General features: G+C 41.7%; 1 long non-coding RNA gene across 2 annotated transcripts; it reads right to left on the bottom strand.

Annotated features, from left to right (window-relative positions):
• Positions 1-3477: 3477 nt before the first annotated feature.
• On the bottom strand, positions 3478-17402 carry LOC114486764 (uncharacterized). 2 transcript variants are annotated; one of them, XR_003681042.1, is made up of 3 exons: positions 16763-17402; positions 10299-10353; positions 3478-3702 (listed from the first exon to the last, which is right to left on the bottom strand). It is a non-coding gene; the product is annotated as an uncharacterized lncRNA (long non-coding RNA). The 2 variants fall into 2 exon arrangements; XR_003681043.1 differs by lacking the exon at positions 16763-17402 and adding an exon at positions 12138-12617.
• Between the last annotated feature and the right edge of the window lie 100 nt (positions 17403-17502).

Raw genomic sequence — 17502 nt, forward strand, 5'->3', positions numbered from 1 at the left:
CAGGGAAATTTGATTCCAAAGAAGCAAATATAGACTAGAAGTCTTAGAGTCTAAAGAACATCTAAGAGTTTTGAAATTCCTTACTGCTCCATTTCACCAGGCCAACTGCAGATAAAGCACAGAAGCCCCATCCTGTGAAGGATCAGGATTCTAACTTGTATTGATAGTTAGCTAGATTTAATTTAATCACAGGTTATTTAATCAGGCTGCTATTGGTGAAATCTTTTGTGGTTTCCTTCTTTTTCCCTGCCATTAAAATCGTAACCCAGGTGTCACCTAGAGGCTTCAGTGCACTTAGAGAATTGGGTAAACCTGGCTTCGATATCCAGGGTCTGGGGTAATTCAAAGACTACTCTACTCTTTTAGTGGTTTAATTCCTCTTAGGTTCCTGCCCCAGGTCACACCTGGCTATGAAGTTGCATTCCCCTTTCATGTGCCCACCAGAAATCCCATCACACCAAGCGGCTCATGATTTTACTGAAGATTTATGGGCTGCTGTAAAGGGTGGTCACATTGTAGATGACACGACTACTCTCTCTGTGTGTGGCAAGCAATGACCTCTCTCATTACTCGCAGATCCAGTTCCCTCTGCCCTTCCAAACTCCCACAGTCCCTACACATTGCCTTGTGAAGCTCTCTGGAAAGTGAAGTATAGTAAATGCCCTCCCCTATATATATAATGTTTATTTCAAAGCCCACCCAGGACTATCTGGATTCCTCAGTGCTCTAGGATTCTGGGACAACATCTTCTTCCACTGCATCAACACTGTGAGACATCTTGTGGGGTGCCTTTCCAGCTCATGATGACAGTCTTCTAAAACTGGGATTAGTGACCCTGTATTCCCAGGTATACCTGACTGAACCAGCTTGACTGATCCAAGCTGGACCAATTAGGGTCCCTTACCTGGGAATTTTATAATAGAACTGAAGGTCTTCAGTTTTCATCCCTGCATAGGGCTCACTTGAAACATGTACATTCGGAGCTGACAGGCAGCCAGTACATGAAGAGAGAGAAATTGGGTCTACAGAGAAAGAAGTATATTAAGATACCTTTAGCTTCAAATAATAGAAATCTGGAATCAAAAGGTTTTATACTTGCCTGAGTGTGTCTGTAAGGTTCTCTGTTGACTGTCCCTGTTTCTCTAGTCTATGCTGATGGGTCTCTGTGCTAATACCCACTGTGTGGCACATGTCCAGGATAGATGTCCTTGGAGGGCCCCTCTGAGCCTCCTACTCCATAGTTCCCCGATGAGGGGATCCCAGCTCCAGCTTGACCATTCCTTCTCAACTGCTGCCTCCTGTTGCAAGGGTCTCTACCAGCCAGCAGCTTCTTGGGTAGGGTCTGGTGAAACAGTTCAAGTTCAGCCACCTCTTCTAATGTGCGGTAGATCCAGGGGGAATACTTATTTCCTTGTCACACCATATTACTTTCCTCTCTTGATCCCTTCATATAGCTTGCTGTCTTCAGTTTTCTTTTCTTTTGTTCATATTTGCCCCTCCTTTGTTCAAAGGGGGAAACTGGCTAGCATGCTGCCTCAGCAAATGGCCAACTAAGTAAGGCATGGAATGGAGGTCTCCCCTCCCTATGTACCTCTCTCCAGTCTTTACAAGAGCCTCCCTTCTCATTTGTTTTCCCTGGAGAGATAGCACCTTCTGCCCCTCTCCTACTGGGAAGAGAAAATCCCTTCTCAACATGAAGTAATTCTGCACTCCCCACAAAGCAAATCACCAAGTGCCCTTCACTCCTCCTCACTTCTACAGAGACCTGGAAGGGTGAGGTGGTTGGAGTAGGGAGGAGGCTGGTAATGTCTAGCCTGTTTCTGCCTAGTCTCTTGGGGAGTTGCCTGGCTCCAATTACTGGCAATTTTCTTAAGGGTGTAGGTTAGTTTTCACTTCTTTGTTCCCACCTGTGGGCCCTAATCACCAATTCTGGGACAACTGGGAAATATCTCACACAATATCCTATTAGAGCAGCAACAGTAACGACCACCTCTAATATTTCTTGAGCATTTGCTCTGTGTCAGGTAATGTACATTTTATAATAACTGTCTTATTTATGTGTCACATCAATCCTATTGATTGGTAGGTAGGTCCTATTATTTCCCCCATTTTGTAGGTGAGGAAACTGAGGCTTGTAGACTATAAGCCACTTGGAACTGGTATTCAAGCCCAGGCTGTAGGGTTAAGTAGTCTCCTATACTACCCCTCTTGTATACACAGGGGAAGCATGCTTGCCCATCATTTTGTAAGGATATATTCCTTGAAGTAGAACTCTTGTCACAGAGTATGCACACTTTTCCCAAAATGCTCTCTAGAATGACAGAACCAGATCATATTTTCCCTGATACCTTTGCCAGTAAGGTGTATTGCAGTTTGTTTTATATAATATCGTTTTTCCAATATGCTATAAAGAATAGAATTTCACTGTTGTTTTAATTAACATTTTAAAAAATCCCAGGTGAAGTTGAACATTTTATGTTTATTTGTCATTTGTACTTATTCTTTCTTTTAAACCATTTTATTATTTTATTTTATTTTTTGGCTGCACCATGTGGCTTGTGGGACCTTCTTATTATTTAGTGAACTTTGTCTTTTAATCTTTGGTCCATTTTTTATGATTGACTTACGACAAGTATGTATATATAAAGAATATTTGATGTCACATACCTTTTTTTAAAAAAAAATATTTATTTTGACTGCACTGAATCTTAGTTGCGGCATGCGGGATATTTAGTGCGGCATGCGGGATATTTAATGTGGCATGCAGGATCTTTTAGTTGTGGCATGCAGGCTCATAGTTGCAGCATGCGGGATTCTTAGTTGCAGCATGCATGTGGAATCTAGTTCCCCAACCAGGGTTTGAACCTGGGCCCCCTGCATTGGGAGCGCAGAGTCTTACCCACTGGACCACCAGGGAAGTCCCTGATGTCACATATCTTAAGGATATTTCTTCCCAAGTTGTTGTCAAAGAATAAATTTTTTATTGTGGGAAAGTATACAAACATAAAATTCATCATTTTAACCATTTTAAAGTGTACAATTGAATGGCATTAAGTATATTCACAATGTCAGGCAATCATTACCACTATCCATTTCCAGAACATTTTTTATCACCCCTAATAGAAACTGTGTACCTGGGAATTCCCTGGCAGTCCAGTGGTTAGAACTCGGTGCTTTCACTGCCAAGGGCACAGGTTCAATCCCTGATCAGGGAATTAAGATCCAGAAAGCCAGGACTTCCCTGGTGGCACAGTGCTTAAGAATCCACCTGCCAATGCAGGGGACACGGGTTCGAGCCCTGGTCCAGGAAGATCCCACATGCTGTGGAGCAACTAAGCCTGTGCTCTAGAGTCTGTGCTCTAGAGCCCGTGAGCCACAACTGCTGAGCCCACATGCTACAACTACTGAAGCCCACGTGCCTAGAGCCCGTGCTCCGCAACAAGAGAAGCCACCGCAATGCGAAGCCTGTGTGCTCTAAATCCAAACATTTTAATTGCAAGGTCAGATATATGATGGTTGATTTATTAAAGTTCATGTGAAATTTGGAATGATGATCTAATACTTCTTCCAGACATACCCTCATTCATTGAATGTCTCTGATTGCTCACCCCTTCTAATGTACCTTTTCTGCGATGTGGGTCCTGAGGCAAAAATGACTTTATCCCGGTTTGAGCTCCAGTCTTGAAACCACACCCCTCCTGCCTTTATTAAAACACAAATGATCCATTTTCATTATGGAAAAACTTAAAACAGAGATTGAGAAAACAATGCATATTACTTTCCACTATCTACAGATAGAGATGTTTGAGGTTTTATTTTTAAAAAAAAATAAATTTATTTATTTATTTTTGGCTGTGTTGGGTCTTCGCTGCGGTGCGCGGGCCCAAGGGCTTTAGTAATTGCGGCTCGTGAGCTCTAGAGCACAGTCTCAGTAGTTGTGGCACACGGGCTTAGCTGCTCCGCGGCATGTGGAATCTTCCCGGACTGGGGCACGAACCCTTGTCCCCTGCATCGGCAGGTGAACTCTCAACCAATGCGCCACCAGGGAAGCCCCTGGCAGGCAGATTCTTAACCACTGCACCACCAGGGAAGTCCCACAACTGAAACTTAACTAATTCTAACACATTTTAAAATATCATGGACAATGTTTCTGGAGAATTTTATTTATTTATTTATTTAGCTGTGTCGGGTCTTAGCTGCAGCATGTGGGATTTAGTTGATGTGGCATGCAAACTCTTAGTTGTGGCACAATTATTTCTAGACACAATTATTTCTTAAGTTTTTGACTTTTAAAGAAAAGTTTTACTTCTGGTAAATGTAAAAAATATGGAAAAACACAGAATTTACTTTTAGGTCCTTATGTGTATATAGATTAAACATTTGTAAAAATTTAGTATTGTCTATGAATGTATATCTTAAGGTTTAAAAAATATGAAATGAGTAATATTTTACCATACCAAACACTCCTTTCTGTGATAGATAAAACTGATAAAAGCTTTTCAAATTTTTTTCCAGGTTACTAGTGCTACTAGTGAAAAAACCCAAACTGGCCAAAATACTTAAAAATAAATACCTCTAAATCATTTTTCATTAGAATGCTAATCAGAAAAATACTAAATCAAGATTCAGTTTATGTGGTGTCTAAAGCAAAAAAGAAAATAGTAATTACACTTTTTTTATGAATAAGAGTGGCAAGATGGCCTCTTTCTAAAAAAAAAAAGCAGGTACATCCTAAGAGCACTTACATTTTTTGTGAGAAGCACTTTGTATTGCACCAGTTCAAGTTCAAGACGGCTCTGGAGTTGTCAACAGATCTTTTACTTGTACTTGCTATGGGTAAATTTGCTATAAAGATTTCTTTTTGCACAATCTGGTTTTTAGCAATCTTTTGAGAATTTGGAAAATTTGAATCAACTCCAGACATTGTTAAGAGTTGCTTCAAATTTCCAAGTATTACCAGCATTTTAAAGTCTTCTCCATTTTAGGTATTATACCTTTCCATTCGTTACATGTTGAACCAGGATTATTTTTGTGACAAAACATTTATGCCCTGTCTCTGCATTTTAAAAATACTAACTGTTGGGAGTTCCCTGTGGTCTAGTGGTTAGGATTCAGCACTTTCACTGCCATGGCCTGGGTTCAATCCCTGGCTGGGGAACTGAGATCCTGCAAGGTACATGTCGTGGTCAAACAAACAAAAAAACTAACTATTCTGTTTCTTTTCCATTTTCTTCAGTGAAGTTTCATGAATCCATTTAAAAATAGATGTCATGAAGGGCTTTTTTTGGGAGGTATAACTGACATATAACATATTACTTTCAGGTGTACAACATAATGATTTATATTTTTATATAGTGCTAAATGATCACCCCAGTAAGTCTGGTTAGCATCCATATGAAGGGCTTTTTATCATTGATAAATCCTCAAAGTGAATTTTTTTTTCCTTTTTGGCTGCACTACGCAGCTTGTGGGATCTCAGTTCCCCGACCAGGGATTGAACCCGGGCAACAGCAGTGAAAGCCTGAAATCCTAACCACTAGGCCTCCGGGGAACTCCCTCAAAGTGAATTTTAATCCCAAGAATTTTTACATGAAGATACTTATTTAGAAAGTGGGGTTGTTTTAAAATTATATCTCTGATTTTCTTTTTTTTTAAAAAAATTAATTATTTTTGGCTGCGTTGGGTCTTCATTGCTGAGCGAGGGCTTTCTCTAGTTGCAGCGAGTGGGGGCTGCTCTTTGCTGTGGTGCACGGGCTTCTCATTGCTGTGGCTTCTCTTGTTGCGGAGCATGGGCTCTAGGCTCACAGGTTTCAGTAGTTGTGGCTCGTGGGCTTCAGTAATTGTGGAGCTTGGGGTTAGTTGCTCCGTGGGATCTTCCTGCACTAGGGATCGAACCCACATCCCCTGCATTGGCAGGCAGATTATTAACCACTGTGCCACCAGGGCAGTCCCTTCATTCTGTTTTCGACAACTTTTTTCAAAGTACTTGCCACTTCTCCCATTCTCCCTTAAAGCCAAATTTGCCTTAATGTGGGCCAGAGGTCACAGAAATCCCTGCTCCCACCATCTAAGAGCTTTAAGGCTTGAAGGTATATGAATCAGTATGGTAAGAAAATAGCCCACTGTAATAAAGTTCCAGGGAAATTTGATTCCAAAGAAGCAAATATAGACTAGAAGTCTTAGAGTCTAAAGAACATCTAAGAGTTTTGAAATTCCTTACTGCTCCATTTCACCAGGCCAACTGCAGATAAAGCACAGAAGCCCCATCCTGTGAAGGATCAGGATTCTAACTTGTATTGATAGTTAGCTAGATTTAATTTAATCACAGGTTATTTAATCAGGCTGCTATTGGTGAAATCTTTTGTGGTTTCCTTCTTTTTCCCTGCCATTAAAATCGTAACCCAGGTGTCACCTAGAGGCTTCAGTGCACTTAGAGAATTGGGTAAACCTGGCTTCGATATCCAGGGTCTGGGGTAATTCAAAGACTACTCTACTCTTTTAGTGGTTTAATTCCTCTTAGGTTCCTGCCCCAGGTCACACCTGGCTATGAAGTTGCATTCCCCTTTCATGTGCCCACCAGAAATCCCATCACACCAAGCGGCTCATGATTTTACTGAAGATTTATGGGCTGCTGTAAAGGGTGGTCACATTGTAGATGACACGACTACTCTCTCTGTGTGTGGCAAGCAATGACCTCTCTCATTACTCGCAGATCCAGTTCCCTCTGCCCTTCCAAACTCCCACAGTCCCTACACATTGCCTTGTGAAGCTCTCTGGAAAGTGAAGTATAGTAAATGCCCTCCCCTATATATATAATGTTTATTTCAAAGCCCACCCAGGACTATCTGGATTCCTCAGTGCTCTAGGATTCTGGGACAACATCTTCTTCCACTGCATCAACACTGTGAGACATCTTGTGGGGTGCCTTTCCAGCTCATGATGACAGTCTTCTAAAACTGGGATTAGTGACCCTGTATTCCCAGGTATACCTGACTGAACCAGCTTGACTGATCCAAGCTGGACCAATTAGGGTCCCTTACCTGGGAATTTTATAATAGAACTGAAGGTCTTCAGTTTTCATCCCTGCATAGGGCTCACTTGAAACATGTACATTCGGAGCTGACAGGCAGCCAGTACATGAAGAGAGAGAAATTGGGTCTACAGAGAAAGAAGTATATTAAGATACCTTTAGCTTCAAATAATAGAAATCTGGAATCAAAAGGTTTTATACTTGCCTGAGTGTGTCTGTAAGGTTCTCTGTTGACTGTCCCTGTTTCTCTAGTCTATGCTGATGGGTCTCTGTGCTAATACCCACTGTGTGGCACATGTCCAGGATAGATGTCCTTGGAGGGCCCCTCTGGGCCTCCTACTCCATAGTTCCCCGATGAGGGGACCCCAGCTCCAGCTTGACCATTCCTTCTCAACTGCTGCCTCCTGTTGCAAGGGTCTCTACCAGCCAGCAGCTTCTTGGGTAGGGTCTGGTGAAACAGTTCAAGTTCAGCCACCTCTTCTAATGTGCGGTAGATCCAGGGGGAATACTTATTTCCTTGTCACACCATATTACTTTCCTCTCTTGATCCCTTCATATAGCTTGCTGTCTTCAGTTTTCTTTTCTTTTGTTCATATTTGCCCCTCCTTTGTTCAAAGGGGGAAACTGGCTAGCATGCTGCCTCAGCAAATGGCCAACTAAGTAAGGCATGGAATGGAGGTCTCCCCTCCCTATGTACCTCTCTCCAGTCTTTACAAGAGCCTCCCTTCTCATTTGTTTTCCCTGGAGAGATAGCACCTTCTGCCCCTCTCCTACTGGGAAGAGAAAATCCCTTCTCAACATGAAGTAATTCTGCACTCCCCACAAAGCAAATCACCAAGTGCCCTTCACTCCTCCTCACTTCTACAGAGACCTGGAAGGGTGAGGTGGTTGGAGTAGGGAGGAGGCTGGTAATGTCTAGCCTGTTTCTGCCTAGTCTCTTGGGGAGTTGCCTGGCTCCAATTACTGGCAATTTTCTTAAGGGTGTAGGTTAGTTTTCACTTCTTTGTTCCCACCTGTGGGCCCTAATCACCAATTCTGGGACAACTGGGAAATATCTCACACAATATCCTATTAGAGCAGCAACAGTAACGACCACCTCTAATATTTCTTGAGCATTTGCTCTGTGTCAGGTAATGTACATTTTATAATAACTGTCTTATTTATGTGTCACATCAATCCTATTGATTGGTAGGTAGGTCCTATTATTTCCCCCATTTTGTAGGTGAGGAAACTGAGGCTTGTAGACTATAAGCCACTTGGAACTGGTATTCAAGCCCAGGCTGTAGGGTTAAGTAGTCTCCTATACTACCCCTCTTGTATACACAGGGGAAGCATGCTTGCCCATCATTTTGTAAGGATATATTCCTTGAAGTAGAACTCTTGTCACAGAGTATGCACACTTTTCCCAAAATGCTCTCTAGAATGACAGAACCAGATCATATTTTCCCTGATACCTTTGCCAGTAAGGTGTATTGCAGTTTGTTTTATATAATATCGTTTTTCCAATATGCTATAAAGAATAGAATTTCACTGTTGTTTTAATTAACATTTTAAAAAATCCCAGGTGAAGTTGAACATTTTATGTTTATTTGTCATTTGTACTTATTCTTTCTTTTAAACCATTTTATTATTTTATTTTATTTTTTGGCTGCACCATGTGGCTTGTGGGACCTTCTTATTATTTAGTGAACTTTGTCTTTTAATCTTTGGTCCATTTTTTATGATTGACTTACGACAAGTATGTATATATAAAGAATATTTGATGTCACATACCTTTTTTTAAAAAAAAATATTTATTTTGACTGCACTGAATCTTAGTTGCGGCATGCGGGATATTTAGTGTGGCATGCAGGATCTTTTAGTTGTGGCATGCAGGCTCATAGTTGCAGCATGCGGGATTCTTAGTTGCAGCATGCATGTGGAATCTAGTTCCCCAACCAGGGTTTGAACCTGGGCCCCCTGCATTGGGAGCGCAGAGTCTTACCCACTGGACCACCAGGGAAGTCCCTGATGTCACATATCTTAAGGATATTTCTTCCCAAGTTGTTGTCAAAGAATAAATTTTTTATTGTGGGAAAGTATACAAACATAAAATTCATCATTTTAACCATTTTAAAGTGTACAATTGAATGGCATTAAGTATATTCACAATGTCAGGCAATCATTACCACTATCCATTTCCAGAACATTTTTTATCACCCCTAATAGAAACTGTGTACCTGGGAATTCCCTGGCAGTCCAGTGGTTAGAACTCGGTGCTTTCACTGCCAAGGGCACAGGTTCAATCCCTGATCAGGGAATTAAGATCCAGAAAGCCAGGACTTCCCTGGTGGCACAGTGCTTAAGAATCCACCTGCCAATGCAGGGGACACGGGTTCGAGCCCTGGTCCAGGAAGATCCCACATGCTGTGGAGCAACTAAGCCTGTGCTCTAGAGTCTGTGCTCTAGAGCCCGTGAGCCACAACTGCTGAGCCCACATGCTACAACTACTGAAGCCCACGTGCCTAGAGCCCGTGCTCCGCAACAAGAGAAGCCACCGCAATGCGAAGCCTGTGCACCACAAGGAAGAGTAGCCACCGCTCACCACAACTAGAGAAAGCCCCCACGCAGCAATGAAGACCCAACACGGCCAAAAATAAATAAATTAATAAATTAATTAATTCATTCATTAAAAAAAAAAGATCAAGCAAGCCTCACCGGCATGGCCGAAAACAAACAAAAACAACAACAAAAACCTACACCTCCCAAAAAAAACCCCAAACTGTGTACCCATTAAAAAATAACTCTGATTCACCCTTTCCCACAGCCTATGGTAATCTCCATTCTATGTTCTATGAATTTGCTTATTCTAGGTACCTCATATATGAGGAATCATACATTTGTCCTTTTGTGCCTGGCTTATTTCAATTAGGTTAATGCTCTCAAGGTTTATTCATATTGTACCATATATCAGAATTTCATCCCTTTTTATGGCTGAATAATATTCCATTGCATGTGTATACCACACATTGTTTATCCATTCATCTGTTGGTGCACACTTAGCTTGTTTCCACACTTTGGCTATTGTGAATAATGCTGCTGTAAACATTGGTGTATGTGTATCTATTTGAGTCTTTGTTTACAATTCTTTCAGGTTTATACCTAGGAATGGAATTGCTGTATCATATGGTAATTCTATGTTTAACTTTTTCAGAACAAAGTATATAATTTTTAAAAAGTTAAAAACATACAAATATATATAGTGAGGCTATGTCAGTGATTTACTTACCTCAGTGAGGAGACCAGCAGGAGAGTAAAGCTGATTCAATGGAGAACTCAAGATCCTGAAGTGAAAGAAAGAAGGCTGAAATTAGATTGCGATGTTAAATACAAAACCTGTTATTGTTCTACAGGGCAATAAAAGCATAATCTTTGGGAGTATCTTTTCTACCAGACAGAAATCATTTGCATCTCTCCCAAACAAACACCATTTGTGATATCAATCTTCTACAAGTTAACAGCTAATTTTACAGAGTCTGGCGGTAATCTTTTTGAACTTTGTATTTATTGCTTTTCATTTTGTTTATGGTCTTTTCTGCATTCATTTTTCTATCTTTGCTTTTACTGTTTTTGTCTTTTGTTGTTGTCCTTACAAAAGATCATTATGTGTGTGTGTTTGCATAAATATATATAATGTATATATTCACCTTTATTTTTAATTTTAATTTTTATTTTTTTTTGCGGTACGTGGGCCTCTCACTGTTGTGGCCTCTCCCGTTGCGGAGCACAGGCTCCGGACGCGCAGGCTCAGCGGCCATGGCTCACGGGCCCAGCTGCTCCGCGGCACGTGAGATCTTCCCGGACCGGGTCACGAATCCGTGTCCCCTGCATTGGCAGGCGGACTCTCAACCACTGCGCCACCAGGGAAGCCCTCACCTTTATTTTCTGGTAATTATATGTTTTTATTTTTGAAACTTAATTTGTAAACCTTTAAGTATTTGACTTATCAGGAACATATTCTTGCATACTGTTTGAGGTAGGGACCTAAAATTTTTTTCCCAAATGGTTAGCTAATGTCCCAACACCACCTCTCCCTCACTAGTGTGAAATGCCAAGTATCATATACTGAATTCTCATATTTGGATATGTTTCTGGAATTTTATTTCTGTTTGTCCTTGTCTTTTCTGGTACCAGTATCATAGCTGTAATTACTACTGCTTCATTACACTGTGTTGCCTCTTACAGAGGGAACAGAATGTCTCTGCTACCAGCAACCACGCCTTTAGTCAAAGAGAGCTACTTCTCACAGTCAGGGCAAGTGCCCAGCCTTGCTTCACAAGCACCAGCAACTCTCAAATATTGCAGTGCTTTAGGAAATTCCACTGAAAATTCTAGAGAAAGGCACCCACCTAAGGGATCTGAAAGTAAAGGCTGAGTGCTATGCGTGTGTGATTGAGAGGTGGGGGGCGGGGGGGGGGAGTGAGGAGCTCATTCATGAACTTCCTCTCAATCACGTAGTTTTACTTTCTGTTCGTTTACATGGAGATGCCAGATTGTCACTGTGTCCTCTCTGCTTTAGAAGGGGATTTTACTTTTAGAGAAGAAGCCCTAAGAAAGAACATAAGAGAGAAGCCCTGATGGAGGCATTTTTGTCACTCTACTGACATTCTAAATGACTGGAAGAGATCTTTTAGTGTGATGGGGCCTTCTTGGGGCCCTGGATCTCATCTCATTTAGGGGTAAGATGACATGCCAAAGAAGAATATACTACGCTTTCCTGACTTCTCATAACAAGTGCTAGTACTATTGGAATAAAAAAGGATATCCCAAGCTCTGTTCACTGGCACAAACTACTGAATCAAGTAAGGATATTCATCTGGGATATTTTCATTGCTCTTTTCAAAAATAACTTTTGCCTTCAGTGGAAATGGCACAAAATATAGCCATATTTAATAGACTAAATAGTATTCTTAAAGGGCCAGTCATCCATTTCTGAAGATGACTTATTAACCTCATTTCTACTCTTTGCTGAGTACCTTATTCTTTCAAAGCATTTCAAGAATACATAAAGTTCTTATCATGCTTTTTGTTTCACAGTATCTCCGTAGTGGAAGTTTCTTCCGGCTACCTTTTTCAGGCTTGTCTTTGTCTTGTCTGGAAGAGAAACTCTGATGCTTCCAGTGAGCTCAAGTCATCCCCTCTGTTGTTTCAGCCTGCTGTAGCTGTTGCTGCTGCCTTTGGCCATGGGGATGGATTCCTGTGCCACTGCCAGGAAAACATGTTAGTCACTCTCCTCTGAGTTAGGGCTTGCACTGCTGGCGTTCCAGTGTCAAACTGTAATCGTCTGTGATATATTTAGATTTTGAACTCACTTTGCGTTTGAACATTAACTACATGTCCACAAGAAAATAAATGGTCCTCCTGTGGTTGTGAAGCCATGCCTGGGCAGAATGCCACATGAAATTGTTCATAGTAACACTGTTCATAGTAACACTGATTCTTTATCAAATTATACATATTCATACTCCAGATTCCTCTTTAATCAGGAAACCTGAAAAGTGAATTATTATCGGAGGCCACAGGGCTTTTTAAAATCATTGTCCTTGAGTCTTAGAGCAAGAAGCAAAGAGCATTCTGTCCCGAGACAAAGAAGCTGTATTTAGCTGAAGGGAAACCAGCACAGGATACACTGAGTCCTGATAAATTTGACACTTTAAACAAAAGATGGTAAAAGAGTTTTGTAATTTGCAGACATGAGATGGCAGGATAGCTCCTTGGGGGGGTCCCTCTGTACTCAGGAACAGGACAAGCCAAGCAAAACCGGGCTGAGCAGGTGAGAGTCTGAGCAGGTGAGAGTCATGTTTCTGGTCTCAGCAGACCAGACCAAGAGGCTGGACTTTGGGGGTGGAGTTGGAATGTCAGCTGCTAGAGGTGGAAGAAGGCTGAGTCTGGGGCTGGCTGAGGAGAGGGTGGAGCTTATAGGTAAGGAGGCTATGAATCAGGTCAGGAAAATTATCAGTGATCAAGAGACCTAGATGAAGGGGTTAAAATTTCCTGATGGTATCAGTCTGTGTGGCCTGGAGAAATCTTTGCAAAGTTCACCCAGCATTTTAAGATGATAAAGAGGGAAAGATTTGGGATACCGATGATACTGCAGGATATATAAGTGTAATCAGCCCCAATAAAGGCAAAAGAGTGAGGCTTTGGGAAAGGACCTCAGAATGAGATCATAGTGCTACTATGTAAGCAGACAGTATAATAGTGTGAGGAAGGACACTAGGATTTCAGCGAATTTGGAGTTAGGAGTGAACTGTAATGGTAGTTTCTGTATCAGAAGAGTGTTAAGATTAGAAAAATGCTTGAGGGAAAAAACCAGGAGACTAAATTGTGCCCTACTACTCCTTATATTTATGCTTGTTATACTTGTACTTATAATTAAACAACATTTAAACAGGTTTTCTTTAGACTTCTCAGAGTCTTTAAAATGACATTATTAACCTATTCATATCTCATAGAACACAGTTTGGGAAAGGCTGTTTTAACCTAATAAAAAAGGCACAACCAAATTCAACCATCATATATACATAACAAAAACACTGAAAGTAAGGAAAGTATTCCAAAAGGTCTACAGTGAATGACTAGTTGAATTAATTTCTCTTATTCTTTTGTTTCCCATATTTACTCTACAGAGCCTTTACAAGGAACATGAGCTTAAAGAAAGCAGTGGTGTAGTTGTAGGAGGCCACTTTGAAATCGGAGTTTTAAAAGTTATATAACCTTGGACAAGCTCTTTAACCTCATCAGGTCTGTTTTTTCATCTTCAAAATTGGAAAATAACACCCACCTAATGGGTTTGCTGTGAGGATTAAATGGATTATGATATCCAAATCACTCAGCACAATGTCTGGCACATACTGTAGGAGCTAGAGATGAAGTAATTACCATTATTATTGAGTTGTTAGAGTTTTAGAGTTTAAGCAAGGAGCGCTGGTTCAGCTAAGGGCATTGGTCCACTCACTGTGATATCAGGGAAGCCAGAAAATACCATTATCTGAGTTTGTAGCTTACTTGTGAAGCAAATGATTCCAGAACCTGCTCCAGAATATAGCACAGGATTCCACTGGCCACCTGGCAGGGAAGATTATGAATTCCCAACTGACTGAGAAACTTTTGTCTCTTGGTAGGCAGGCTATGAACACTGTATACTGAAAACAAACAAACAAAAACTTTGCTAATTGCTTAGAACTAAATTTAATCATTGTATCAGAGCAAGGCATTTAACAACTTGCTTCTAAAATACTCAAGATGCTCTGCTAAATAAAAAGAACTTGTGCTACACCCATAGTGCCTTTAACATTAAATATTCTGGCAACTTTACTGCTTCACAATCGATTCTTGGAAACTTGTTCCTTTAGATTCTTTGGAATTCTTAAATAACCTTTTCTGACTTCATTTATTTAAATATCCCAGAATAGCCTCTTGAGCTATAAGTTTGATGATCAAGGACACTATTTTTAGCAGGATGAGTGCTCTCTGTGACTGATGTTATACTTTATTTTGAGAAGGACAAATTGTTCAAAAGATTGATAGAACCAATGGTATTTTAAACTGAAAGCAGTGCCAAGGCAAATAAGGCTGGTAGGTATGAAGTTGGAACACAAAAAGATAGGGATGTTTTTTGCCAGTTTAGCTAAAGGCTGGGGATGCCTCCCACAAGATGGAAGGCAGAGACAGAGTCCACAACCCAGACATAGTTATCTTTTAGGTAGTTTAGGCACTTCAGCCTAGGTCAGGCTTGTTACCCAAAAACTGGGTTCCCCTCTTGGTGGGTGTTGAGCCAAAAGACACAACCAAGCCAAAGATCGGGAGAAGGGAGGATTTATTACTTGCAGTTAGAAAGGAGAACACTGGGGATATTTCCCAAAGCAGTGTCTCCCTGAACAGCAAAACTGGGGAAGTTTTAAGCCAAGAGTACGTGCATACCCATGAAAGGCCTTGTGTGGTATATGCATATTCATGAAGGGGCTTGAGCTGAGGAGATTTTAACATTGAACTGGGACAAAGCTTTAGGTGATTAAAGCTACAAGGGTCAGAAAACATCAACATCATTCCATCCTCCATCTGGGTGGGGGCCTTAGCTCCTGTAGAACTTGAAGATGTGTATCATATTACGTACATCCCTTGAGGAGGAACTAGGACTCTGTTTCATTGCTGAACTACTGTTTCTTGACTGCTTTTCCTTTGTTCCTGCATTCCCTCACTTCCCTTATGATGATTAATTACTGAGACCTGTTCAACGGCAAGCATTGTGGTCAGGCTTAGATCAAAAAATGGCTTCGGCCAAATATGGCTTCTCTTACGTCAAGAAAGCCATGCCTGGTTCTCTTTCTCCATGGACCCCCTACCCTATCTGTTTACAGACTGGCTTGTTTGCCCAGTGCTTAATAACCCAGAGTAGACAGATGGAGACAGGACTCTGTCATAGGTAAAGCCAGTAACATCTTTGGTGTTATTGACATCCTCCTAGGTGGGAGAAAAACAGGAGATAGAGGAAGGAAGGTCAAGTACAATTTTTCTTATTTTTCTTTACTTTTAAATTGTGGTAAAATATACATAAGGAAACTTACCATTTTAACCATTTTAAAGTGTACAAATCAGTGGTATTATGTACATTCACATTGTTGTGCAACCATCACCACTATCCAACTCTAGAACTTTTTCATCATCCCAGACTGAAACTCTGTACCCATTAAACAGTAACTCTCCAATCCCTCCTACCAGCCAGCCCCTAGTGACCACTATTCTATTTTGTTTCTATGAATTTGCCTATTCTAGGCGCCTTGTGTAAATGGAATGTCAATATTTGTTTTTTTGTGTCTAGCTTCTTCGACTTAGCATGATGTTTTCAAGGTTCATTCATGTTGCATCGTGTTAGGATTTTGCTCCTTTTTAGGCTGCATAATATCCCATCATAGGTATATACCACATCTTAAAAACACATTCATGCATCAGCGGACATTTGGGTTGTTTCCACCTTTTGGCTATTGTGAATAATGCTGGGAATATTGGTGTACAAGCATCTGTTTGTCCTTGTTCTCTTTTTTTTCAAAGGCTTTTTCTTCCTGCCTCCACGCCTCCCATTACAGCCTCAGGGAGCACTCAGTACTTGTTTTTGAAGACAAAAACAGGTTTGATTTAGCCAAAACGTGAGAACCGTGTGGTGATTAGCAAGTTTAAAGGCACCCAACGTGGGCTTTGGGCATTGCTCCTGGAGACTGAGGTGCCTTCTTAGGCAGCAGGTGTGAAATAAAATTCATATTTTATGGCAAGACTAGAAAAACTTAAACAAAAAATTTTCTCTGCCCTTTCCCCTCCGCTCCCCCATTATGTGTGGACCAAACTTGCCACCAGGTACTGGGACCCCATTTACCTGTCTAGCTACTCTTGTACTGGATTCAGGTTTTGTGGGGTTGAAGCTTATACAATGCTTAAGTATTTACAAAGTAAATACTTAGAATAATACATCACATCAAATTACTGGAGACTTGGCGATTCAGATTCCCTGTCTTCTGAGATAGCTCTAAGCGATTTATCAGAAATGCTCATTACAAAGAGTTGCTTCCCCATTGACAGCTGGCTTCCCCTCCACAACTGGAAGCCACCGTAACTCTCAGCAACTCCTTGCTCTCCCAGGTGCCCATGCAACTGAGGGGTCCTGATGATTCGCTAGCTTCATTTCATCCTGTCACTTACCGGCTGGTCTGAACGTACCTAGGAGCATGTCCTCTACCTCAGTGTCTCTTGCATCCAGCTCAAGACATGTGCTTAGAATGGGTTGGGGATTGAAAGGCTTAAGTGCCGTAGGCTCCTCAGTCTGACCTAAGGACAGGAGTGGTTTAGAAAACGGTGCGACGAGGCGGAACGAAAAAAACAAGGCGGTGGGCTTGAAGATGGAGTCCTCCCCTCCGCCGCAGAGGGCGCTTTGACTTTGACAGAGTCCTACCTAAGACTGTCGAAGGCCGCGTTCCAACGGCGGCCTTCTCTACCCACCAACCTACCCCAAGGAGAGCAGATGAGAGACGCCTCCGGACTCTGAAGGTTACTTTGCACTCCCATTTCCCAACACAAGGTGTGGCGTAAGAGGTGCCACAACCGGAACTTCCTTTGAGATAAAGAAAAAAGCGGAAGTAGGACAAAAGCGCTTCCTCAGTATTTTGCCTCAAACCGGCTCTCCTACTTTCTTCTGGAAGGGGAGGTGCGCCACTGCTCTTTGCCGCCGCACTTAGCGCGGCGGCGGGGTCCGTGTGCATGCTCAATGGCCAACTCCGCCTCCCAACTCTTTCGGCCGCCCGGCCCCTTCCCAAGTTCTTGGGCCTGGGAGTGACGTACACTTGTACGTAACTGGGGGCGGGGCCTCAGGAAGAAAAGTCTCTGAGCCGGAGTCTCGCGAGAACATTCCCTCTCAGTTCTCGCGCTGCTTCTTTACTCTTGTC

This window comes from Physeter macrocephalus, chromosome 8 (genome assembly GCF_002837175.3).
Source record: "Physeter macrocephalus isolate SW-GA chromosome 8, ASM283717v5, whole genome shotgun sequence".
NCBI classification, from domain to species: Eukaryota; Metazoa; Chordata; class Mammalia; order Artiodactyla; family Physeteridae; genus Physeter; species Physeter macrocephalus.